Below are 26,016 nucleotides of genomic sequence, written 5' to 3'. Positions count from 1 at the left end.
TCAAATTCAGACGTTCCCTCCTTTTCTAGCGCATTAATGTTAAGCCTACGGTAGATCATTCCACATCTGGCTCATACTTCATCTCTTAATTGCCCGTCGCCCGCTCCTTTTCGCCATAACTCATCTATCTTGTCATGAACATTGACAGCAACGGTCACTCCGCTGCTTGTCCACGCAGCGCAGCCCATTCTACGCAACTGTGACCCTTGTGGCATACCAATTCTACATTCACCCTTGTTGTCGTGCAGCTTCCCCACAGACTGCTTTATTGTCCCGCGCTCTCTTTCAACTGTCTGGAGCGGTGAGACAATATTTCGGTCGGTTAGTCAGGCAATTGGCCCACCCGTGTAGAGCTTCAAGCAACTGCCATTTACTCTTCCTAGGAAGGGCTCTCCATTAAGCTTGCTAAGCTGCACCGCACCTCCATCTGTGACTTCCTTGACTACGTATGGTCCTAACCAATGCATCCGGAGTTTTCCAGGGAATTTCTCGAACTTACTGTCATACAGCAATACTAAATCATTTTCTTTGAACATGCGCAACTTGATATGGTGATCATGCCAAGATTTTTTGTGCTGCTTCTATACCTGCTGATGGCATCCCTCCAGAAACCTTTCCTCCTCTAGTTCTTCCAGTTGCGTGAGCCTTTCTTCCAATGCTCCACGGCCTGCCATGCCTATCATTGCTGCTATCTGCAAACTGGGTACAATGTATTCCATTGGCATGATGGCTTCGGTGTCATACACTAACTGAAAAGGTGTCTAACCCGTCAATTTATTGCAAGTGGTTCGGTATGCCCATAGCACAGTAGGTATGCGCAAATCCCAATAATTTCACTGCGCGATATAGACCTTAGTCAACGTAGTCTCTAAAATATTTTTGAATGCCTCAACTGTCCCCTTTTCTTGCGGATGATACAGTGTACTTTGCTAATGATATACCTGGAATTCCTCAGTGAGTGCGATGATAGTTTCATTTACGAAGTGTGTTCTGCTGTCACTCATTAGAATTTTCAAACATCCAAACCGTGTCAACACATTTTCGGACAAAAATTTCGCAGTTGTAACAGTCGTGCAATCCTTAACCGGTTGTGCTTCCGCCCATCAAGTCAAGTATTCTGTCACGGTGATGATATAGCGCGCACCTGTCTTTCCTTGAGGTGAGATAGGTCCTACAAAGTCAATCGCCCATTTTTCGAATGGTTGCAGCGTCATCTGTGCGTTGAGCGGCATTTTTTCCCTCCACGATGGTTTCCCCGTCCATTGACACACGTCATAGGTCTGACAGTATTCTTTGGAGTCTTGATGCAGAGTTGGCCACCATAGTCCGGCACAAAGAATCTTCTATGCTATCGCCCATCCTGCATAATGTCCCCCTGCAAACCCTCCATGTGCTTCTACAAGGATTTGTCCTCTTTCGAATTCAGGTACATATCTGCGTAAGATTTTGTCGGTCCCCATTTTGTAAAGGTGCCCCGCAATAACAATAAAGTCTACTATGCGTATCACCAGTTCCTTCTTCTGTTGAACTGAATACCACTGCAATGCGGTCCCTGTGGTTAAGAAGTAGATGATATCCTCAAAGTGGCCATCCACAATGTGCACTGCATAAATTTGTGCATCAGGTAGTCCTTCCTCTAAGTTTGTGGGCTCTTCACCATTCTCAATTCGGGACAGGTGATCTAGGCCTGCGTTTAAGCGTCCCGGCTTCACAATGACTTTGAAATCATACTCTTGAAACAGTAACAACCATCTACAAATGCGCCCCCCCAACATAAGCTTATTCACTAAGTATTTTAATGTGAAATGATCAGTATACATCATAAAGTGTCCACCGAGTAGATAGTGGCGGTATTTCTAGAGCGCGTATACCATCGCCAACCCCTCACACTCAGTAGTGGAGTAGTTCTTTTCAGCTTTGGACAATCGTCAACTTGCGAACGCGATCGGGTGATCAATTCCTTCCGCTCCTTCTTGCGTGAGTACAGTGCCCAGTGCAATACACAACGCATCAACATGAACATGAAATTCGATGTCCCCTTTTGGGAAAACCAAAATGGGAGCGAATGCCATTTTCTCCTTGAGAATCTCTAGACTTCTCTTACAATCATCATTCCAACAGTATGTAACGTCTTTCTTCAACAACTATTCCATTGGTGCCATGATTTGTGCATAGCCCTTAATAAACTTACGATAGTAACCAGGGTGTCCCAACGTGGTGCAGAGTTGTTTGACGGTGCACGGCGCTTGCAGATTGAGTATGACAACAATCTTTGCCGGGTCCACCATCAAGCCTTGTCTGCAGACCACATGGCCAAGCAAGTTTCCGAAGGGGATGAGGAAATTACACTTCTTTAGATTTAGCACAATCTGGTGTCTTCGGCAAGTATCCAGCATCAATCGTAAGCTCGCAATATGTTTCTTTACTAGCTCGAATATAGTCCAATCATCAAAATAAACTTCCAGAAACTTATGGATGAATTCCTTGAACACGTCCACTACTATGCGTCAAAATATCATCGGGGCATTCTTTAACCCAAAGGGCATAATCGCGTACTGAAAACATCCCCATTCAGTCACGAAGGTGGTATTGCTTCTATCTTCCAGTGCGATCTTGATCTGATGGTACCCTAAAAACCCATCTGTAATTGAGTATGCTTCTTTTCCACCAACATTCTCCAGAACTTCATCTGTAAATGGTGTTGGGAACGATTCATGAACATAGGTGTCATTCAGTTTCCGGAGGTCCACGCAGATTCAAATTTCGCCCTTCTGTTTCTTCTCTTGTACTATCATAGGACTCACCCAATCAGATTCTTCCACAGGTTCAATAATTCCTGTTGCCAGCATTTTGTCCAATTCTTCACAGACCTTTTCCTTGTACTTTGGATTCAGATGGTAAGGTCACTGCTTAACTGGCTTCGCATCCAGTTTCAAAGTTATTTTCATCATCCCTAGATCACCGAGGATCCCTTTTAACTCGGTTATTTTGGTCGGGAATAAGTCTTGATATTCGCGAAGTAACTCAACGACCTTATTCACCGTGGCATCATCCCAATAATCTCCAAGCGTTGCGTACTTCGGCTCCTCCTCCATACCAATGTTCACTTGTTTCGTTTTCAATGGCACGATGATGTCAATGTCCTCGATCACTGGTCTGCACACCTCGTTACTCCCTTCTGTTTCCGGAATATTGATGTTTCTGGGGTCATCATCATCATCCTCTACCTACACATTGTAACACTCTAGGGCCTGTCTCAACTGATGCGACCACTCTGGCTGTGCTATTTCTTCTAGTTCTAGTGGTATCTTGAAAATGGCGGCCTTCACAACTTGCAGCGCATCGTCCACAGTATCCATCCATTGGTCCTCAAATAAGAACGTTAATAAGAATCCTTCGCACAAGATATCCCATTCACCTATACCATGTCGGAGTTCTGTCTCAATATACGAGTTCCTTGGGATGACATCCAGGGTATGATAAAATAAGTGTACCCACTCCGGCTGGGGTTCTTCTCCATAAGCTTTGGTCCATTTTGTGAGGTTCACATGAGGGTCATCGCGTCCATCGTATTTCTCATTTATTCGTAATTCTAGCTTCCCAAACCTTATCTGCATCATTCTCCTATAGTCGCGCCAGTCTTCAAAGGTTCCTTCATGTGTTCCCCACCAACGTGCAGGCGTCGCACGCAATGCCCATTTTAATGCATCGAACCTCTGGTGCTCTGGTACAGCGTTCTCAAACTTGTTCAAGAATTCATCCACCACCGTCAGCCCATCATATGTTGGTAGATCTCGATCCTGAGCCGTTACGCAACACAGCGACCTAGTCATCATGTTGCAGTTTAACATTGTTACTCCATTCAACCGATTATGCCATTGTTCATCTTCCTCATCTGAATCTACAGTGCAAGACTCTGCGCATTCCCATGATATTCTTCCTTCTGCAGTTGGATTTACCCAATCCTAATCTCACACAGTGATCTTGTAGATACAGTCCAATTCATCATCACTTCCTTCGTCGCACACGGGCTCAGTGTAGCGCGCTCCTTCAGCCAGGTCCAGTGGAATAACTACGCGGAGTGACTTTTTCTCAAATATCATCTTCTGCTTCTTTAAGTGAATGACTCCATTCATATATGTGGCCTAGTCTATCCCTAACAATGCGGGGTAAGGGTTGTTGTCATCCACAATTTCTATTACCTCAAAGTCTGTTTGTGTGCTCGTGCCTTCTATATCCATTGTGATTCCTTGCAATCTCCCCATGGGCAAGATCTTTTGTTGGTTCACCATCTGTAATTAAAAGGAGACCACTGTGATGTGGGCCTTCCCATGCGTTCCCAAGTCTGTTTAAGTAGCATGCTTGCATCTGAGCCTAAGTCTAGAAAGATCTAATCCATCTCATAGTCGCCAATCTGCGTCGTTAATCGCATTTCCCTTCCAATGCGCAAAGCATGTTTTCCTAGTTTCCAGACCACGCGAGGTTCGCGCATCCTTGCGCACCTAGTTATCAACTCTTGCAATCCCTTAACTGCCTTATTGTCACGTAACTTCATAAATGTCTCTAAAAAGGTAGTTAGCATCGAGGGATCCATTTCCTGCTCGAGGGGGCCCTTACTACCTGAAGTAGAGACCTCTGCGAAGCTCTTCTTCGCTTCCATATGTTGGGTTGTGTTATATTCTTCCCACGACTAACCTACGTAGTGAACCGGGGGGTTAGTAGGGGGGCGGAGCCCCCCCTTTGTTGCATTGATTGCGCAGCGGGGGGGTCACAGGGGGGGCGGCAGCCCCCCTTGTCCGAGGGGGGCAGGTAGCCCCCCTCTACGGGGTCCGGGGCAGCACCCCGGGAAAAAAAAATTTGGACCCTATATTAGGTTGGGTGAACCTACCTATGGTTTTTCGGTCCATGGTTTTGGACGCGATGGTTTTTGGTCCATGGTTTTGGACACGATGGTTTTCGGTCCATGGTATTGGATGCTTCGGCATGTATAAATATGTATTGTAACATTGAAAGGAATATAATGAAAAATCAAGTTGGTAGTCCCGGTTTTGGGATCCAGGGGAAAATCTCTGTGTATATGTGTTTTATGTGTTATGCTCTCGCATTGTTTATTTTTTCTGTGATTTAGAATTCGTATGCAGGTAATTTCTGTACAGGGTTAAAACCTACACCATAAATGTCTTCTTTGCGAGTTCCAAGTCGAACTCAGGCTGTTTTGTAGGGGTCTTGCAAACCCCTGGGTCTTCCTTGGTTGGTTTCCCCTTATCTTCCCCTGTGGTCGTGCCACTTCTGAGAATCATGTTCACGTTGGGGTCTTCCTCGCGTGGTTCGAACCTCGTCATTTGGACATTCTACTTTGGCATAGGTTGTGCTGCCCTTTTGTCACGTATCTGCGTTATCAGCGTGGGGAAATTTATCATTTCATGATCGAACTGCTTGCAGTAGGGGAACGATATTCTAGTTGGGTTGGTACAATCACACGCATAGTGTCGTGGTCCTCCACAGTTATAACAGATTAGCTGCTCGCGGCCCCTTCCTGGCCCCATTCCTCCACGTCCTCGTCCTTGTCCTTGGAACCCACTGCGTGCTATTGCTGCAGTTGGATCTTGACCTCGCACCTCAGTTTGCATCCTATAGGCAGGTGTTTAATCCATCAACAATTCACAACTTTGACAGTCTCGTTCATCATGGCCCACCGATCTACAAAAATTTCAAAATAGTTGTTGGGGGGTCTGGGTAAACTTTTGCAGTAGGTGACAGTTGTTTATGGTGTGCTTTCCTCCCACCTAATAGATCGCACACCAGAGCGAGGGCGTCGGGCTTGGCCCCACTTGTGCCTCTGGTCATAACGGCATTGGTCCCCCCCTGCCAAATAGTTCGCAAATACCAGACAATGATCCTTATCGTGGCCCTGGCTTCTACATTTTATGCACCACACTTCGTCGCGCGCTTTTGGCCGTGGTGCCTTCTCCTGTTTCAAACTTTGCATCTCCAAGCATAGGTTTTTTAGTTGCGCGTGGATCTGTTAAACTCCCAACCCAGGATCCTGTATTGGAGTCTCATGCAACCTGATCGCTATTTCTAATGTTTCAGCCTAGGTCGAGATCTTCCGTTGTGACAGCATCATCCTCAGATGTGGCATCAAAGACGCCACAAACCACGGGCAATGTTGTGCATCCGTTAACGTCATGTTAGCCTCTCATATCGTACTCTTCAGTCTCTGATCCAGGTCCCAAGGGGTTTCACCGGGCAGCATCACGATCTCCTTGAACCCTATGATCGACTGCGTCTCTGATTTCGGCCGACTAAACTCTTTGTTCAATGCATCCCGGATCTCTGCTATTCCAGCATTTGGGTGATCGCTAGAGTGCTTGATATACCAAGTCAGTGCACGATCCTGCAGCACACTTACCAAGGTAACGCTTTTAATGTTATCGTCCATAACTCTGTGCGCTTCTCACACTGCCCTTACTATTAACCAAAAATGTTCTAGATCTTCACTTCCTACTCCTTTGAATACAGGAAACTTGATCGTGCTTGCCATGTTAAACTTCTGGTTTGGCGAAGGGTGTGCTAAGGCCAACCACGAACTCGTACAACTTCTGATCCAACCAATCTTCAATCCCTTTCTTTGTAGGGTTCCCCTATTCTGACATCGGACATCCCTTAGGCAAATCCTGGTCCCGACAACAGAACCATTTATTGGCTTGTTGGGGCCTGACCCAGGTTCGGAAGTGTTTTAGCCAAACAAATCCCGCACTACCGGCCCTTTCGACAACATTCCGCGGAGCATGGACTGAATTCTCACCCGAGGTAGTAGGGGAGGGTGTTGGAACTAGGTTTCCACACCCTAGGGATGTCTTGATGAGAACTTAGAAGGATCGCGAACCAATCGGCGCACTCGTGTTGTTCTGCACAGTTGTCCATCCTTTGCGTAGATCCGCGACGGGCGCTTCCTAGATTCATATTCTTATATGTGCTTATTATAGATCAGATCTACTTCTTAAGGTCTTTAAGAAAACATTTAACAGTAATAACCAGTGCGCGCCATCATAAATATGTATAAATTCAGAACATACACATAAAGATCATAATAGAGGCATAACCCAGAATATAAACAAATCCATAATATATCAGAACCAACTTATCTTTATTAATGTCTTTGCTTCAGTACAATCCACTTCTTACCCTGCGCACACAGCTGCAGGGGTCCGCGCACACAGCTGCGGACTCTACCAGGCCTCTGTGCACACAACTGCAGAGCCTCTATCTCCTACTCTGACCCAAGACTCAGACTTCAAGACCCAGAGCAAGTATTACCATCAAAAACCCATAATACATTAGATTCCTTCCAAAAAGATGCCTTCTACCTTTAGAGCCTTGCTCTATTTATACATTCCCATGGTCCGCGGACCATGGGCAGGCTGACTTACTTTCTATTATTTTACATTATTTTTCAGGCAGACAACCCTTTGACTCGACCTATTACAGTTCACGCTCTGCATGCTTGGCGGAACTTTTATAATATCATTACCCTAAATTATGGGCTTTAATCCCGAAAACCCTTACGTGAGGCCTCCACTACCCAACAGAGTGTAATTCAAAAATATCTAATCTAATACAATCCTTTACAAAATAAAATAGTATCCAAAATTATTTGGATATGTCAAACTAATACAATACAAAATTAGACTTTCTGGAACTTATTTGCATATTCAACGCTCTATTCGAGGGTGTTGTTTGTAATTCTTGCCTGAAAACATGTTTTTTCTCTTTATACTCCTTATTTCGATGTACTGGCACCTGAAAATATGTATTCATCTCTTGTTTTCCTGTGCTTTTGCCCTGAATTGTTGCATTTAGTTTACTCAATAATATCGAGTAACTTGTCCCATATTTCATCATCTGAATTGAGAATTTGTCCACTTTGATGTATGCATCATCCACCTCTATGTACTTTTCGAAAGTTGGCCTAGTAATAAATAATTATTGAATTTCATGCTAGATAAATAAGTCATATTCTAGACCTTCTAGAAAATCCTTACCACTTATGCTCCCTTTACTTTAGCAAACTTTGTCTGTCTGTTGCTATGTCATGTAATTTATGCTAATAATTTTCTAGTGGAGTTAATTGGCCATTAGAATCTCTCAGAGATGGAAGTCCTTTTTGTTGTAGGATGACAAATTTTCTATGAAATTTCTTTATCTGCAATTCTAAGTTTTGACGTTTATTTTCTAATTGTAACATTAAATTTCTTTTAGTCAAAAAAATTCTGACTTATAGTATTGTGTCAATCCTATCTTCAATTCTTAAGTCTTCCAATTCAACCTTGGCCTTTGAATTCATCACTTTGATAATCTTCATTGCCTCCCCTAGCTTATGATCCAAGTCTTCTTTAATTTTTGTTATGGCTTTCGTTTCTTTTCTTACCAGTTCTTCTTGTTCAAAAATAATGTCAATAGATGTCGAGAGATCTAAAATGGTTGAATTGATATCAACCAATATCTTTTCCTTTGCTTCAGATAATGTCTGTGTTGTGAGTGATTCATCTGCATACTTTTCAAGTTGCTTGGTTAACTTGAATTTTTTTTGTATTTCAAATATATATGCATTATATGATTTTATTTTATTCTCTTCCATCCTCTGCAGTGTTGTTTTTAACTTTTCTATTTCCACATTTCTAAGGGATAAATCTCCCATGGCCTTTGATAATTTTTTTGTGGCTTCCTCACTAGTTGTTTTTGTATGTATTGTAGAAGTTCCTACACTTGGTTGTTGCTCCTTTTCCTTTAATAAGCTTTCCATATCAACTTCCATTTTCTGTATTTGGATGTTCTACTCCATAATCATCTTCAGCATGTTTTCTTTCTCTTTCTCAAGTTTCCCTACTTATTTAGTTTGTGGATGCTCTGTTGTAGGTAATTTCAGTTGCTTTCTGAGTGCTTGTATATTTGAATTTCTACTCTTGATTATTTCTTCAATAGCGTTGACATTATTAGAATCTAATCCTAGCTTTATTACCAGATCTTCAAGTCCTTTTATTCTGGTATCCTTGGATAAGGAAGACAATCTTTCTAACTTTACCTGTGAATGTTATTATTTAAATATGCTTGTAATTTAGATGTTGTCATAGTTGAACTTGTCAGTGTGGAATAAGTCATCTCACCTGCCTATTTGTGGAGATCAATCTGATCTATTGGGTGTATCTTCTCTATATCAAAAGAAAACACAGAAGCATTATAGTCATCTGCACTTTTAGGAACTGGTACTTTTGGCTCAAGGAATGCCAACTGAAATTGCCCTCTATCAGGGTCTAGTAGAGATAAGAGTCTGTGTTGAGTTGTGGATCATTGTTTCTAAAACATAGTTTAGGTGGAATTTTTAAATGCCTCATTCTTCCTCTTCATCTCTCTAAATCTGGAAAATATACTTTGTTGTCCTACAGATGGAGAAACAAAATAAGTAGGAGAATCAAAGTTGTTTCTTCAGTTTGCTAAAATGAAAATACAGGCTCGCCTGATAATACTATTGTAGTGTGTTCTTCTAAATTTATGCCTTTTGATGACTCCTATTCTATATTCATTGACTTCCTCCTTTTGAAAACATTGAAACTAGGTTCTTTAAGTCCTAAACTTGTAGGTGACACACTTTCTCTTAGTCTTTTCAATTCCTTTTCCTTTAATCTTGGGGTTTTCAGTGTTGTCTAAGTGGAGGTCTATTCTTTAATCTCTTGCAGTGTGTTTTCTTCCCATTCTTCTTGATTTGGAAACTGCTCAATCTTTGGTTTTTCTATATGAACATAAGGCACTGACTTTTGCTCATAGCTTATGGCATTATTTCTAGCTTTCTCTCGTGTGTGTATGCTAACAATCCTACCTTTTTTCTCAACCCAAGAATAATCACCAGGGGGTCATAATGCCAAATTTCATCATGCACCAAACCAAATGACAAAATTTCCTTTTTGATTGCATCTATAACATTTTTATTTTTAGTGATCAAAGGTGGGATTGAGTATGGATGACTAAATAGTGCTCCTTTTATCTTCGATACAAAATGCAATTCGTTCGCAATTGTTTTCAATCTAAACACTTTGTAAGAGTAATGGTGAAATATACTTGGGAAATTTGAAAGGTTCTCTTTCGAAACCATGTAAACAAATTAAATAGAAGTCTTGATAAAGGAACCAACTTCCTATACTTTCCTCCTTAGTAAGTCTGAGGGTTCTTTTTCGCTCCTCATAAATCCTATCTGAGGCTTCTCCTGCTAACTTAACCTCCTTTAGATTCGGCCAATAGTAGAACTTATTCACCTCCATCAATGTCTTCTAGTATCATGGATGACTTGGATATGGTTTAGCATGAAATTCTCTCAAGATAATCTTCTTTAGCTCACTGTTGTCTGGCACATAGATCTTGTCCCTAAATCTGACCAAACCATTCGTTGTGAGATGATAGTCCACATCCTGATCACATGTATCATATTGTAACCTATGCCTAAGATCCCCATACTTGTCATCACATCTTCTTGCCTATAAGATTCAATCTTGTAGATCTATCCCACAAGAACTCATGGTTGCTATATGATTCACCTGCGCTTTTCTGCTAGGAGCATATGTAACCCTGTTTTCCTTTCCCTTAATGTAACTAATCTCAAAATCAAACTCACTGATCATGGCCAACCATCTAGCTTGCCTAGCATTCAAATTCGGTTGGTCAAACAAGTATCTCAATCCATTGTGATCACTCATCAGTACAAACCTCCTACCAAGAAGATAGTGCCTCCACATCTTCAAATCATGGATGATCATTGCCAACTCAAGATCATGTTTAACATAATTTTTCTCATGATCATTCAATTTCCTTGATTCATAGTACATTACTTGTCCTTCCTACATAAGGACTCCACCAAGTCCTCTTTTGCAAATATATGTACACACCACGAACTCTTTATCCGGATGCACAATCTTAAGAACTAGAGAATTTATCAACAATTGCTTCAACTGCTCAAAATTGGTTGCACATTCCTCTGTCCATTCAAACTTCTTACCTTTTCTTTGCAATGATGTAATAGGATATGCAATGCGTGAGAATTTCTTGATGAACCTTTTATAGTAACTTGTTAAACCCATAAATGACCTTACCTCATCCACATTCCAAAGAGCTGCCCATTCCATGATAACTCTTGTCATCCATTGTTATGCCTTCCTTGGAAACAACATGCCCAAAGTAATGTACCTATGTCTGAAAGAAATTGCATTTTCTAAGATGGGCATACCATTATTGTTCTCTTAGCAATCTCAACATTGTTGCTAAGTTTTCAACAGGCTCTTCCTCATTCTTAGAATATATCAATATATCATTAATGAACGCAATAAAAAACTTGTCCAAATAAGGACGCAACACATTATTCATCAAGCACATAAAAGTAGTTGGAGCATTAGTTAGACCAAAAGGAACCACAACAAGCTCATAATTCCCATACCTGGTCTCGAAATCAAAATTGTAGATGTCCTCTTCTTTGATGCATAACTGATGATATCCTAATCTCATATCAATCTTTGATAACATTGTTGCTCCCTTCAACTGATCAAACATGTCATCAATCCTCAGCAATAGATACATGTTCTTGATGGTTACCTTTTCCAGTTGCATGTAATCAATGCTAACTTGAGAGTACCATCCCTCTTCTTCACAAACAATACCAGTGCACCCCAAGGTGATACACTTGGCCTAATGTATCCCTTGTCAATCATTTCCTTCAACTGCAACTTCAGCTCTACTAACTCTGATGTGCTCATCCTAGATGGTGACTTTGATGGTGTTGTTTCCCATGGTATCAACTCAATGAAAAAGTCCACTTCTCTCTAAGGTGGAAACTCTAACATATTTGTGGGAAACATATATTGAAACTGTCGTAAAATCAGGTACCTGCTAAATACCTCTGCATCCTCAACATCCTTACCTCTATCACTAGAAATATGCACTACAAATAACACACACCCTTTTTTTGTGATTGCACTTTGCCTGGATAGTTGTAACCATTCTTATTGATGTAGCTTTCTTCTTACCTGCAATATTCTATGTTCTCCATTTTCATCCAAGCATTCAATGGCCTTGTCATAACAATCCACCTTGGTCCTATGAAGATACAAATAGTCCATACCCAAAATCATGCTATATGATCCCAACGGAAGCACATTCAAATGTGTTGATGTAGGCATATCATTTAACTCAAATGCATAATCTCTTACCCAATAATGAAATATTTTCTTTGTACCTATATCCAACTGCACTAACTAAGATTTTTCATGCACTTCTTTATTCAATCGCACTTATCCACCAGGTTAGGATTAACATAACTATAATTAGATCTAGGGTCAATCAAAATAAAAACAACTTGATCACAAAGCTTACCATCCATCTCAATAATAGATGTATGGTGATATGCCTACCTGTTATCCAATGTTGCATAGATCCATGGAATGCTCTTCCCAACATCCCCAACTATTTGTGCTTCTTGTGCACTATAAATTTGAGGTCTACCACCCTGATACTATGGGAACTCTCCCTTTAGATGCTCCTTCCCACATATCCAACACTGCAATTGTCCCTTACCATCACCTTTATTATGCTACCCTCTGTTAACACCCAGGTTGTTCCCTTTGACTCCCAAGGGAATACGGCTGGGGTAACCACTAACCAAGATTTGGATTACGTTCCTAGCCGAACTGTAATCAGAGAGGGCTCTCTCTTTAAGATTTATCTCTGTTCTGTGAGGATTTTAGGCTAGTTATGAGTTCAGCTTTTGTTTAAGGTTTTGGTTGTGAACTGTTGATTGAGAAGGGCATGAAATGTTTGAGGGATTTTTAGTCCATTGGGCATATGGAGTCAGAAATTGAGTAGGTCCTGATGTCTGTGATGGAGAAGGATTTACTGTAGAGCTAGACAGCTATTCATGATACAAATTTTGGTTTATAAATGAAACAGAGTGAAATGGAAAATTATGAAGTGTGAGTGTAAGTTAAGAAAGGACAGACTCTGTTCAGTAGCATCTAAGAATTACTGTACAGAAACTGTTAAAGATTTATAGTAATTTGGAGCATTTAAGAATTCCAATTTAACAGATAAACCTAAGGAAAACATTTATAACAAGGAAAGATTGAATTCAAGGTGTCTCCATGGACAAATCCTGAGTTATTCTTCTACTTTCTTGTTGAGATTAGATCACATACATGAGAAACGAAATAAACAAAAATTTAACACAGACAGAGATAGAGAAACTTATTGTATCAAACTATAGCACTAGAATTCCACAGCATTCAATGGTTCCAACACAGCATACATCAGAAAAAACAATCTCTGAGATCCCAAAGCTTCTTTTTATTATTTCTCCCGAAATCCAGCCGAGTTCCTCTTTCTGAACAAGTAACAACAACCCCTGCAAGCTTATGCGAGGGGGAATATATACAATCAGTTCTACAAAAATATCTGAACCGCTGAGTCATCTAATAATTAAATACGCTCACCAACTTTACAAAATAGCAGATAAAGAAGTTATTACTGCTGTAAATACAAAATGAATGCTCTTTAATTCTGTCAGAAATCTTTTGACCTTTGGAGGCCACTGAGTCGGTTTGAGTGTTCTGCATAAATGTTGAATGATGTGTCTTTATCCTCTGTCATGCTGTAGCTTTCTCGGCCCTGTCATTTGCAGCTATCAGTATTGCTTTGGTGGCCGAATCTTTCTGCTGAGTTGGCCCAGTCCATCTTTCTTCAGTCATGCTGGATGCATCAAATTTTCCTATACATGATGACTTATGTTTTTTGATGAAAAACTTGACCAAAGGCCCTTGATTACAGGATCAACTGTATCATTTTGGTCCACCATTCCTGTGTGGGCAATTGATGTCTCAAGATTGCATCTAGGGTCTCATCTGCCTCTGTATATTTGTAGAAGTTAGGAGGCACTTCAAATAGATGCTTGATCTCATTCATAATAAAAAATAAATTCTCTACTCTATCATAGAGATTTTGTCCAGATGCTGGTCCTGTTTCTTTTGAAGTACTTAGTCTTACAGTGATCTGATCTGTAGCAAATGTGTTGACCCTCTTTGCATAGTTCTCATGTGAAAGTAGCCTCCCTGCGCTATTCAGTAAGCCAGGAAGACCTCTGCTTTGTAATGCTGCAAATTTGTCCATGTTGACTTCTGCTTGCATGTCCTGGCTTCTTCTGTCTAATGTTTGTACCAGGATTTTCAATGTGAGGACCCTCTTTATCAGCTGGATGGTTTCAGTTCTATTGGAGATTCCCATTGCTGCCAGCTGAGGGCCTGTACGGTTATTGAGCACATTAATCATTCTATTGGCTACCTCAGGCATGTTTCCTAGAGATGCCCTTGCTCTCTGGACTTCTCTGTGTGCTTTTCCTATGAGCTCCATTTGCTCATGAATAGTCTCAATGTACTGCCACTGATCTGTGATAGATTGGCCAATGTTGGCCCATAAAACTGTCTTGAGCTCAGCTATCACTTTGTCAAGGGTGAGCTCCTTCTCCAGCTCCTTTATCTTCTCCTTAAGGGCTTTTATTTCCCTTCCTTTTTATGCTACATTCTGCTTGGATTTGTCATATTTTTCATTGAGCTTAGCCAAATTCTCCCTGGCTTCATTTAACTCTGCCATTTGGGCTTCTAAGACCTGAATTTTATTCTTCAGCTTCTGCATATCAAGGCTTGGAGCCTGCTCTGTTGTTGGTGCTGGTGCTGATGTAGATGGCGCTGTCTGAGCTGTAGGAGGAGCACTAGTTTGAGGGGGTTCCTCAAGGTTGATTATTTGTGGAGGGGGCTGTGAAGTTTGGCCTACTTCCCTCTGTTGTAGGGCTGCCTGCAGTGCTGCCTCTGATTCTCCCAATTTCTCCTGTGTCTGGATCAGCTGTTTGTATAATGATACCAGCATAGCTACTGCATCTTGGTCATGTCTCAGCTGGGCAACCTCTTCTGTCTGGGGATGAAGAGTTGCTGGGATTTTGATCATTTTTCTCAATGCTGCCATGTCTACATCTCTCAATTTCAACAATGCTTGTACAGCCTTGATGTCCTTGGGATCATGCCCAAGTTCTATGATTATATCCTCTAAAGCTTTGATTCGGTTGTCCTTTGCTTGAGAGGATGCTTTCTCCAACTCAAGTTGGGCAGCTGTGTTGTTTAGGCTATTTTCCAGCCTAAGATTTACCAATGTTTTGTCTGCCAAGGTGGCATACACCATCTCACCTATTTGCTTATGAAATTCAATCTGATCCATAGGGTGGATGTCTTTTGCAAGGACCTTAAGGTTGGTCCTTATATAGTCTGCAGCTGACTGTGGCTGCAGCATGGTTGGCATGAAATGACTCATTACCATTTTTCCCTCATGTACATCGTATGCAGACATCAACCTTTGTTGGTTTGTAGGGGCCATTTTCAACAAGTGATTATAGAGTTGTATCTTGAGTGGCTCATTCCTCCTTTTGATATCAATAAACTGTTGTTTGATGCCTGCTTCAGCTCCCCTTTGGTGGCTTGAGGAGCTAACTTCTCCTCCAACTGTCCTTTCATGTTCCTGGTGAAAGGAACTTGTAGATGCTTCCATGCTTGGTGGGCCCATGCCCAATGACTGTCCAATAGGCATTTCCTCCTCAGAGAGGGGATTCATTCTGTGCCTTTTCTGCCCTTGACTTGTGGATGTGGTGAGGGGTGTCTCCAGCTCTCTATCCCTCTTCTTCCCTTTTTCTTCTTGTTGTGGGGTTTGTAGTACTGTAGGACTTAGAGAGATGGAGAATTCTTTGCATTTCCTCGGTTAATCTCGGAGGAGGAACACCATATAACAAAGTCATTGCTGGATGAATGAAAAGGTCTATGAATTCACAGTATGTGTATGGTGAACGGGAGGTGCAATGAAAAACTGAGGTCCAAAAGACAACCGACCTTGGATTTCCCTGGGCATCAAATTTCTTGAGAGGAATAGGGAAACTGTCAGGTTGATAAAATAAGAACAGATGATATATGTATGAGGTGTATCTAAACACCTTTTCCCTTTCTAGATTCATTAGTTGCTCATGAATCTTGTTTGCAATATATTCAGCATAGTCATAGTGCACAGCAGGAGGCTTCCCAGGAGAAAATATGGACAGCATGGCCATTATGGTATCATCAACATCTTCAACTCCTTTGTAGCCTAGGACATAGCTAATCAAATCCACCAGCATCCTTCCCAAGTCATTGAGATATGGATGTCCAATAGGAGGTGTTCTCAGAGCTTCAGAGCTTAGCTGAATAAATAACTGATTAATTTTGATGATTTGGGCACTAGACAGGTTCCCCCCCTTCTTTAGTAAATCTAACATAGAGAGAGGAGTCAATGGTCTTGCAGAATGAAAGTTGAGCATTTGATTTATGGCCTTAGGGGTGATATGGAACAAGACTGCACCTGAGGGATTGAGAACAGCTCTCTGACATGGATCATAGCATTCACAGCATCTATGGATCAAGTCTGGAAGGGCATTGACCTGAGGGAGGTTGTAAATGGGCAAGTTGGAGTCCCAAATCCCTAAAATATCAGCTCCACTGAGGTGTTGAGCTTTCAATTCATTTAGCATATGAATATTATACTTAGAATTTATTGGGAACCAGTCTAACATCTGATAATCTATATCTCCTAGGGCCTTCCATTCCAACTCTCTTTGTGGGGCATTCAGAGGTTGAATATTCAGGGCAACTGGTGTTTCCATGGTTAAGTAGTAGAATGATTTGTATTAGAACTGGTGTTACTAACAGAGCAACACAGAGGAGTATCTATGGAACAGATAGGTGAATTGCAGAGGAAAAAAGAGGGTGAATGGCAGTGACAGCAATTGAAATACTGCACAGAGGACTGATAGAGTAAATGTCAAGCCTGAAAAAACTTTCTTCACGGTGAATTAGAGCAGCTGGGTCTTGAGTTCATGAATGCGCGAACTAACTCTGTTTTTAGGTAAATTTGGTGAAATGCAGGTTCTGCAGAGGAGCTTTCGACCCAACAGTTTGAAATAGGCAATGGCACCGGGGAGTGACTGGTGGATTCAGTGTCTTCTCACTCTTTTTAAGCTAGCTTAGTACAATTACGGACAAAACCAGGCTCAGAGGGAATAATTTGGATAAATACCTTGTGAATTGTCGGCAATGGTTTCAAATGCAGGTGGTTTGGACGCGCCGACGATCTCTGTAGCGATTTCTGCAGGTTGGCGCTGGTTTGGTCGTAAAATGCATGCAGAGGAGCAATAGTTGTTTTTGCAAAAAGTGAGAAAAACACGGTTTTTTGGCGAAAATATGGATTTTTGGAACATTGGCGCCTTTTTTGGATGACGTCAGCATGACATCATCAGGTGGGGTCAGGGTCAGGTGACGTGGCGGCCTGTGAGTGGTCCACGGGGATGCATAGCTGGCGGACATGTCGGAGCGCCGGCGGGCGGGGGCGCTGATGCGGCTTCGATTTGGAGTGACGTGGGCACGAGGTGGCGGTGACGAGGACGTGATGTGAGCGCTACCAGTCAGCAGAAACCAGAAGTGGTAAGTGGATTTTCTCGGACCGCTATTGATACGGTCGTGGATTTGTCAGAGCGCGACCCGAGAGATTATGGGGGCGACGCGTGGCGGAGGCCTGGCGTCACCCTCTGACAGTTTCTCGGGCGATAAAGGCAGTACGTCGGGACCGACCCGATATGGATGTGGGCCGTCGGATGAAGAACCCCGGATCTGATGGTTGACAGATTGATGAGATGTAAGGACAATACGGAATGCGGGGCCAATAAAATATTATTATTCTCTGAAATGTGTGCCCGGCGGAACTTTATAAAAAGTGGGTTTTTGTGGTTTTTTGCAGTGTTACGTGTTAAATGGGTTTATACACAGATTTATTTACAAGGCGCGTTTAGGTTGTTAATCCAAGCAAACCCCGAATTAATCCCACAATTAATTTTCCAGCGCTCTTAGGGTCGCGCTTAATGTTTTAGCGCTTAAAAACATTTAAAAACCAAACTTAGAGCTATAATGCTCGGGGAAGGGGATACATAGGTATTTTGGGTTTTTTTTGTGAAATTTACATAGTAATAAGGGGGGACAGGGGGTATAGGGAGTTAAATAGTAGAAGTTAGAGGTTAATATGAGTGGAAGAGGTGGATTGAGAAGTGGAAACACTAAGTTTTGTATGGAATTAACTTAGTTTAGGAAGTAGATCAAAATGAAAAGAATTTTAGATAAGAAATGTGGCTTTTAAAGAAACAAGAACCAACACAAGACTTTGGTTACTTTCATGAACATGGCTGGTAATGGGATGTTAGCAGTGAATGTGAGGGGGGAGATTAGGAAGTTAGACATGCTCCATTGTGTTGCTGCAAATGATAGAGAAGAGGACCTTCTCTATCCATTGATGTTTCCTTTATGTTAGACCAGCAAAATTCAACTGAAAGGAATATCATTTCTGCAACCCCATCTACCTACCCATCTACTTACCTAGCAATTTTTGTTTCTTCATGGAGGGTGCACTTGGACTTGCAGACCCTCATGTGCCTTTTCTTTTCTTTTGGCTTTTTCTTTTGATTTTCTATCTAGAACTACCCTTATTGCTTCCAAGGCCCCAGATTAAGCAGTTGGGAACCTTAATTCTCTACCTAACTATTGGTCTGCCAAGATTAAACAGTTTGGACAGACTTCTTTCTCTATGCTACAACAGAAAATTGAAACATGGCATGATCCAGATTAGGCTGTTGGATCACCCATCAAAATTGAGTCAACATTAAGCTATGTACACACATTGTCTTCTTTTGGAAATATGGGATCTTTGCATCACCAAAGCAGAGCATATTTGGAACTTTCATTTGCCAATCATGAAATATGAAACCTATTGGTATAGGTATCTAACAGTGGCTCCACATGGGGATGGTTTTTCTTTTTGGAAAGACCAAGAACAGCAGGTCAGAATGCCTTGGCCCTTTGACTTCTTTTTACCAAAACTTGGAGCTTTTCTTCCTTGAAACCTCAAAATTGGAAACTGTCATACTTGTGGAACTTGCTGAACTAGAGCCTTTTCCTGATTCTGCAAGACCTTTCAAACTGAGCTATTCACATGCTGAAATAAAACATTATATACAACAAATTATGTACAGGGGAACAGCCATGCTATATACATGGAGAGTAGTCAAAATAGTGCTTCAACATCCTGCCATTCACAGGACCTTCATCCAAATTAGTTTCATCAAGATTTTTAAGAAAGTAAGTATTGTTGCCTTGCACTGCTTGGATAACAAATGGTCCTCTCCAAAGGGAATCAAACTTTCCATGTTTTCCTTTATCTTCCCTTCTTGAATCCCACTTGAGGACTTTGTCCCCAATGTTAAAGTCTTCAGCCTTAGTTCTTCTGTCAAAAGCTTTCTTTAACTTTTCTTGTAAAACTTGAACTCTGTTATAGACTTGGTCTCTAGTTTGCTGCAAGCATATTATTTGATTGATCCTTCTTTGTATGTCATTGGGCTCAGCTTGACTTTCTTGAAGTAGTTTCATAACAGGGATGCCTAGTGATGAAGGAAATTTGGCTTCTAATCCATAGACTAACTCATATGGGCTGACCCCAATAGATCTCTTGGTTGTTAGTCTGTTTGCCCATAAGGCATTGACAAGCTTCTTATGCCAATTCTTTTTATTTTCTTCCAACATCTTCTTTATGATGTTTACAAGGCTTTTATTTGATGATTTAGCTAGGCCATTTCCTTGAGGGTAGTATGCAGTAGAATGGCCCAAAGTAATGTGGAATTTGTGACAAAAATTAACCATCTTCTTGGATCTAAAAGCAGCAGCATTGTCTGTTATGATCTTGTCAGGACAACAAAACCTAGAAAGAATATTTGTCTCAAGGAACTGAATGATAGTGGAATCATTTGCTTGTCTACATGGGATGGCCTCAATCCATTTGGTAAAATAGTTTGTGGCTGTGAGGATCCATCTATGTTGGCCTGAGGATGAGGGATGAATTTCCCCAATGAAATCCAAGCCCCATTGTTGAAAAGGTCTCTCTGTTGCAATAGGTCTCAAAGGAAGTGGCAGTAACTTTCTCTTTCCCTCAAACACTTGGCATTTATGACATGAAGTGGTAAATTTTTTGACATCAAAGAAAACAGTGGGCCAATCATAACCAGCCCTCAATATCTTATCCATAGTGGACTTCCAGTACAAATGTCCACCACAATCACCTGCATGAAATTCTTTCATGACATTGTTAGTCTCATTCTCAATCAAGCAGTTTAACAATATACCCTCATGGGTTTTCCAAAGCAAATTACCATCCATGACACAAAATCTTGAAGCTTTCATTTTTAGGAACCTACATTTAGTTCTGGACAATCTTGGGGGAGCACACAGGTTTTGTAATACATAACATATATCAGAATACCAAGAGGATTGTTCAAAGGCTACATTGATCTTTGGAGTCGCCAGCTCCGGTTCATTGTCCAGTTGGTTAATGTCTAAGGCTTGAAAGTTTGCCTCTGTCATTAGTTTGGCCAAACCCTGCCCTTTTATCAGTTTTGTAGGTTTTATCTCAATATCAAATTCCAAGATGTTGGCAATCCATTTGCCTCTTCTGCCCTCTAAGTTTTCTTGAGTGAGTATGTCTTTCACAATGGGACTTGGCACATAAGCTATGACATGGGAGTATAGGATATAAATCCTAAAGTCTTTAATGGCCTTGACCAAAGCATAAGCTTGCTTCTCCATGATCTGATATTTCAGGGGTGCATCTCTAAGAGCTCTACTAAAGAAAGCAATGGGTTTTTCATTTCCTTGGTCATCTTTCTGTAATAAGACAGCAGCAATGGTATGCTGGGAGGCAAAGGAAAAAATGATAAATTCTCTGTCAAATTGAGGATTTGTTAGGACTGGTGTTTGGGTAAGGGCCAATTTTATGCCTTCGAAAGCTTGATTTGCTTCTACTGTCCATTTTACTTTTGAATCCTTCTTAAGCATGTTATTTAGTAATCTGATCAACTCTGCTAAGTTTGGGATGAACCTCCTTAAGAAGTTAATCTTTCCCAAGAAAGCTTGTAATTCTTTGATGTTTCTTGGGTGGGGCATTTGTAAGATAGCTTGTATCCTGTCTGGGTCAATTCTAATGCCATCCTTTGAAATGATATGACCTAACAGCTTACCTTCTTCTAAACCAAACAGAGATTTCTTAGGATTTAAGGAAATCCCATATTTTCTACATGTTATGAATATTTGTCTCAAGTGCTTCAAATGTTCTTGGTCAGATTTTGAGAAAGGTGTGAGGTCATCTAAATAAATAACAAGGAATTCATGAATCTCTTTAGCAAAAGCAATATCCATTGCTCTTTGAAAGGTAGCCCCTGCATTTTTCAATCCAAAAGGCATTTTTACATATTTGAAGGTTCCCCATGGAGTAGTGAATGTTGTTTTATCTTGATCATCAGGGTGTACTAGGATCTGATTGAAGCTTGAGAATCCATCAAGTAGTGAAATCCTTGAAGCCCCCACTACTCTTTGCAAGATGTGATCCATCTTGGGTAAGGGGTAATTATCTTTTAGGGATACTTGATTTAAGTTCCTTAGATCAACACAAAGCCTTATTTCACCAGTTTTCTTTCTTGTAGGGACCAAATTTGAAATCCAATCAGAAAACCTGATTGGTGCTATGATACCAGCTTTAAACATTTTTTGTACCTCTTTCTCAATTGAAGGGAGAAGCATAGGATTTATCCTTCTCAGTTTTTGCTTGAATGGCTTTTGATTAGGCTTGAGAGGGATGGTGTGTTGGATAACAGAGGTGTCATAGGATTTTAGATCCTCATAACTCCATGCAAAGACATCTTGAAACTCTTTGAAGAGGTCAATGTATTTAGGCTTCTGATCAGGAGGTAAGGATGCGGACAGTTTTATTATCTTGGGCTTTTCAACAGTTCCAATGTTGCATTCTTCAATGGCAACATTAAGGGGCTGCATTTTTGGTTTTCTAGGGACATCATTTGAGTCAAAAATATCCTCTAATGGAGTTAGGCCTGTTGGAAGAAAATTGTCTTTCAATTGTATCACTTCAGCTTCAGCATCAACCACTTCTTCACAACTGATTTGTTGAATTTCTTGTATATTGGCTTTGTTAAAAATGGTTGGATGCAGCATTTGGCTAGCTGTTTTGGGTGATATTGTTGTTTGGTTCTGTCCACATATTGTTTGTGACTCACTTACAACCTCTGCATCAATGTTTAGTCCTGAAAATTCTTGCTGTAAAGTCAAGAAATTATTTATTTGTGTATCATCATCAAACACTTGCCAGTCCTTGACATTGTTTGGGACAGAAGGTCTGTGTTTTACCTCAGATGTAAAGCAATGGTGGGGTTCAAAAGGTAGTTTACAAGTGCTTGCAAATGTAGCCAAACTATGAGCATGAAGGTTATGGGTTCTAGGAATTCTGGTAATTTGAAATTCAATGAAGGAATTTAATATTTCAGTAGCAGCAGACCTATAAGATCTCAGTCTTTTGTCATTAGTGACAAAATTTCCCTTTACTTGTTGGATAATTAGGTCTGAGTCTCCCAGGATTGAAACTTTTATGGCTTGCAAGGATTTTACTAGCTTGAGGCCTAGTAAGAGAGCTTCATATTCTGCCATATTGTTAGTGCACGTGAAGTTTAACCTGTAGGCTCGGCCCTCTGCATGACTGTTTTGTTTGTTATGTATCCAAACCCTCGCTCCTGCCCCTAATTTGTTGACTGATCCATCAAACTCAAGGAACCATAAGATCTCCTGTTTTAAAGGATTTTCAACATTCTTTCTATAATTTGGGATTATAAGTTGGAGTTCTTGTTTTTCATCTGGTTTATCTTTTAGGAGAGACTCATCAATTGGTTTCTCAATTTGGATCTCTTGGGGACTTGGTTGCTTACTCTCATGCATGTTTTGTTCAAGTGTGACTGATTTATTATCACTCTCAGGGCTTGTATCATCATTGAACAGAATAAAATAATCTATCTCTGAATGGACTGCATAAATGGGGAAATTCTGAGGCTTTTCTTCACTGCTCACCATGTATTTCATAAGTGACTCTCTATATAGCCTCTTGGGTTGACCAAACACTGAGATAGTGGCATATGACATGTCTAATTGCAGGGAACCTTGGAGTTTAGCCCCCCATGATCTTGATAACAACATTCCATATTTGGGTGGGATATCAGCAACTACAACATCCATTAAGATTGTTTTGTTTGGATACTGGACCAGGGATACACATAGATCCTTTATCAATCCTAAACACTTAACTTGGCTGGAGTCAAATGAAAATAGGTCCTTATAGGGTCTTGTAATGTCTAAGTTGAGTCTCTCCATCACTGATTTAGGCATAAGGTTATGAGATGCACCTGAATCAAACATTGCATTGTGTAATATTTTGTCATGAACATGCAAGCTGACATAAAAAGGTAAGATCCCTGTAACTGCTGTCTTTCCATCAACCTCTGGACCGAAAAGTAGTTCTGGGGTATCATCCAACACATTGACATCATCTTTATTATGGGTAAGTTGAAGGGACTTTTTGATTTGTTGTTTGTAAATGTCATGCTTGGCTAGCTCTGAAAGAGGGATGGCTATCTTCAATTTTCCTATTTCAGCTTCTAAGTCAAAAGGTTTTTCAGCTTGGACCTTGGTGTTGTGGTTGACAACCCTTTCTTTATTGTTCAAGTTTTCTTCTTGGTTTTCACTCTGATCTTGAGGCTTGTCCTTCTTACTCATCTTCTGCGAAGTCATGCTTGGATTAGGTTGTAAGGGTGATGTAGCCATTGATTGTTGTTTTGGGGAAGATGCTTCAGTTATTTCTTCCACTGTTACTTCATTTGTAATTGAATCAGTTTTGTCAATTGGCTCTGTGACCATGGTTTTCTTAGGCAGAGGAGTGTCCTTTGTTTTCTCAGGTTGTGTCACATTTATAGTTCTGCTCCTTAGCTTGTATTGTTTATGAACTTCATAAATAGCTGTGTCATAGCCTTGTTTAAAGTCAAATGACTCACCTAACTTGGTTTGAAACTGTTTAATATCATCATCCTTATGATCTTCTTGACTTAGGAAAACTTGTTGATCATCATTCAGGCCCATTAGGTTAATGTGGGTGTCATCTATTTGTTCATTAGAAGTGGATGCTTCTGTATAGTTTTCTTGGAATGGAGGTCTAATTTCTGGTTCAGAATTGGCTTTACCAACATTAGGATTTTGGTTCCTTCTGAAATTAGGATTCCTAACAGGGTTATTCAGTGGTGCTTCCCATGATGACTTCCTCTCAACTGATTCTACTTTGTCACCTAATCTTTGCATACCAGTGATTATTGCATCCAGTTTTTGATCCCAGCCTGAAGGCTCTTCCTTGAAGGTGGTCTTTCTCTCAGTTCTTGTCCTATTTCTCTTGGCTATCAGATTTGCTTCCACACTTACTGCTATATCTTGCATTTCAGCTAAAGTCCTGGGAGCCCTTTCCCTTAATTGATATGCCATATCTGAATCAAACCCATCAGGGAAGGTATATAGAGCTAGATCTGGTGGGGGTCTAAGATTTTGGGGAATAGCATTGTAGACATTGTTAAACCGGGCATAGTAGTCCAGGACAGTTTCTTGGGGACCTCTTTTGATAGTATTGTATTCAGATAATATATGGAGTGGGTCCTTCTTCTTCTCCCATCTATTGATAAATGTTTGATAGAGGGCTTCAGGGTCAGCTATAGAATTTGGTGCAAGTGACCTAAACCATGTTCTCACATCCCCTGTTAAGCTTTGCACAAAAATTTTCATCCTAACCCCATCATCATCTATTTCGTAGTTTTCAAAGTAGTCCTGCATCTTCTTAGTATGTTGAAGGGCTGGATATGAGCCAGTACCATCAAAGTATGAGATCTTGCTTTGGTACTCTTGAGGCAGTGGGGCTGGATTAGCCGGTAACTGCAGTGGGGCATATCTATTAGCCATGTTTGGTGGGATAACAGGGATAACAGGGATGAATGGAACTAGTGGAGGGAATGGGATGACAGGGGTGTGTGTATTTGATGGAGTGGTTGAAAGGATACCTTGTGAAGTGGATGAAGAACTAGGCGATTGTGGGCCAGTGGTATGAGGATGTAGAGAAGCTTTAGCAGGGGTTGGAATGTCAGTTTGGAAACCTGCTTTCGAGCTTGAATCTGATAAAGTGCTTTCTTATTTGTGTCTCTTGAGGATTCTTGCAATCAGGTTTGGATTCTGAAACTCAGGTGCTGGCTCACGATCTGGGTTTGATCTTGTGTAACGAGTTTTCTTCTTAGGAGCCAGCTTCTATAACTTTCTTTTTGAGAATGTCTAAGGAGGTAGTGATCTTTTGACAAGGACTGGTCAGCTATAGCACAACTATATGAGAATTAATACTGAATAAAGATTGGCTGAGGCAGCTTTTATATACTCCTGCAAATGCAAGGGAGAGGCAGTTTCTAGGGCTTCTCTTCACTACTCACCAAGCTTTATCTACAGCATTCAGAATCAGATAGGAGGTTGCAAAGTTCATCCAGTTCCCCAGTGGAGTCGCCATTTATGTTAACACCCAGGTTGTTCCCTTTGACTCCCAAGGGAATACGGCCGGGGTAACCACTAACCAAGCTTTGGATTACAGTTCCTAGCCAAACTGTAATCAGAGAGGGCTCTCTCTTTAGGATTTATCTCTGTTCTGTGAGGATTTTAGGCTAGTTATGAGTTCAGCTTTTGTTTAAGGTTTTGGTTGTGAACTGTTGATTGAGAAGGGCATGAAATGTTTGAGGGATTTTTAGTCCATTGGGCATATGGAGTCAGAAATTGAGTAGGTCCTGATGTCTGTGATGGAGAAGGATTTACTGTAGAGCTAGACAGCTATTCATGATACAAATTTTGGTTTATAAATGAAACGGAGTGAAATGGAAACTTATATGAAGTGTGAGTGTAAGTTAAGAAAGGACAGACT

The sequence above is a fragment of the Pinus tabuliformis genome, chromosome 3_1 (genome assembly GCF_031772625.1).
Source record: "Pinus tabuliformis cultivar Carrire ecotype Pingquan chromosome 3_1, CPIR1, whole genome shotgun sequence".
In the NCBI taxonomy this organism is placed as follows: Eukaryota; Viridiplantae; Streptophyta; class Pinopsida; order Pinales; family Pinaceae; genus Pinus; species Pinus tabuliformis.
This window is presented reverse-complemented; position numbering follows the sequence as displayed.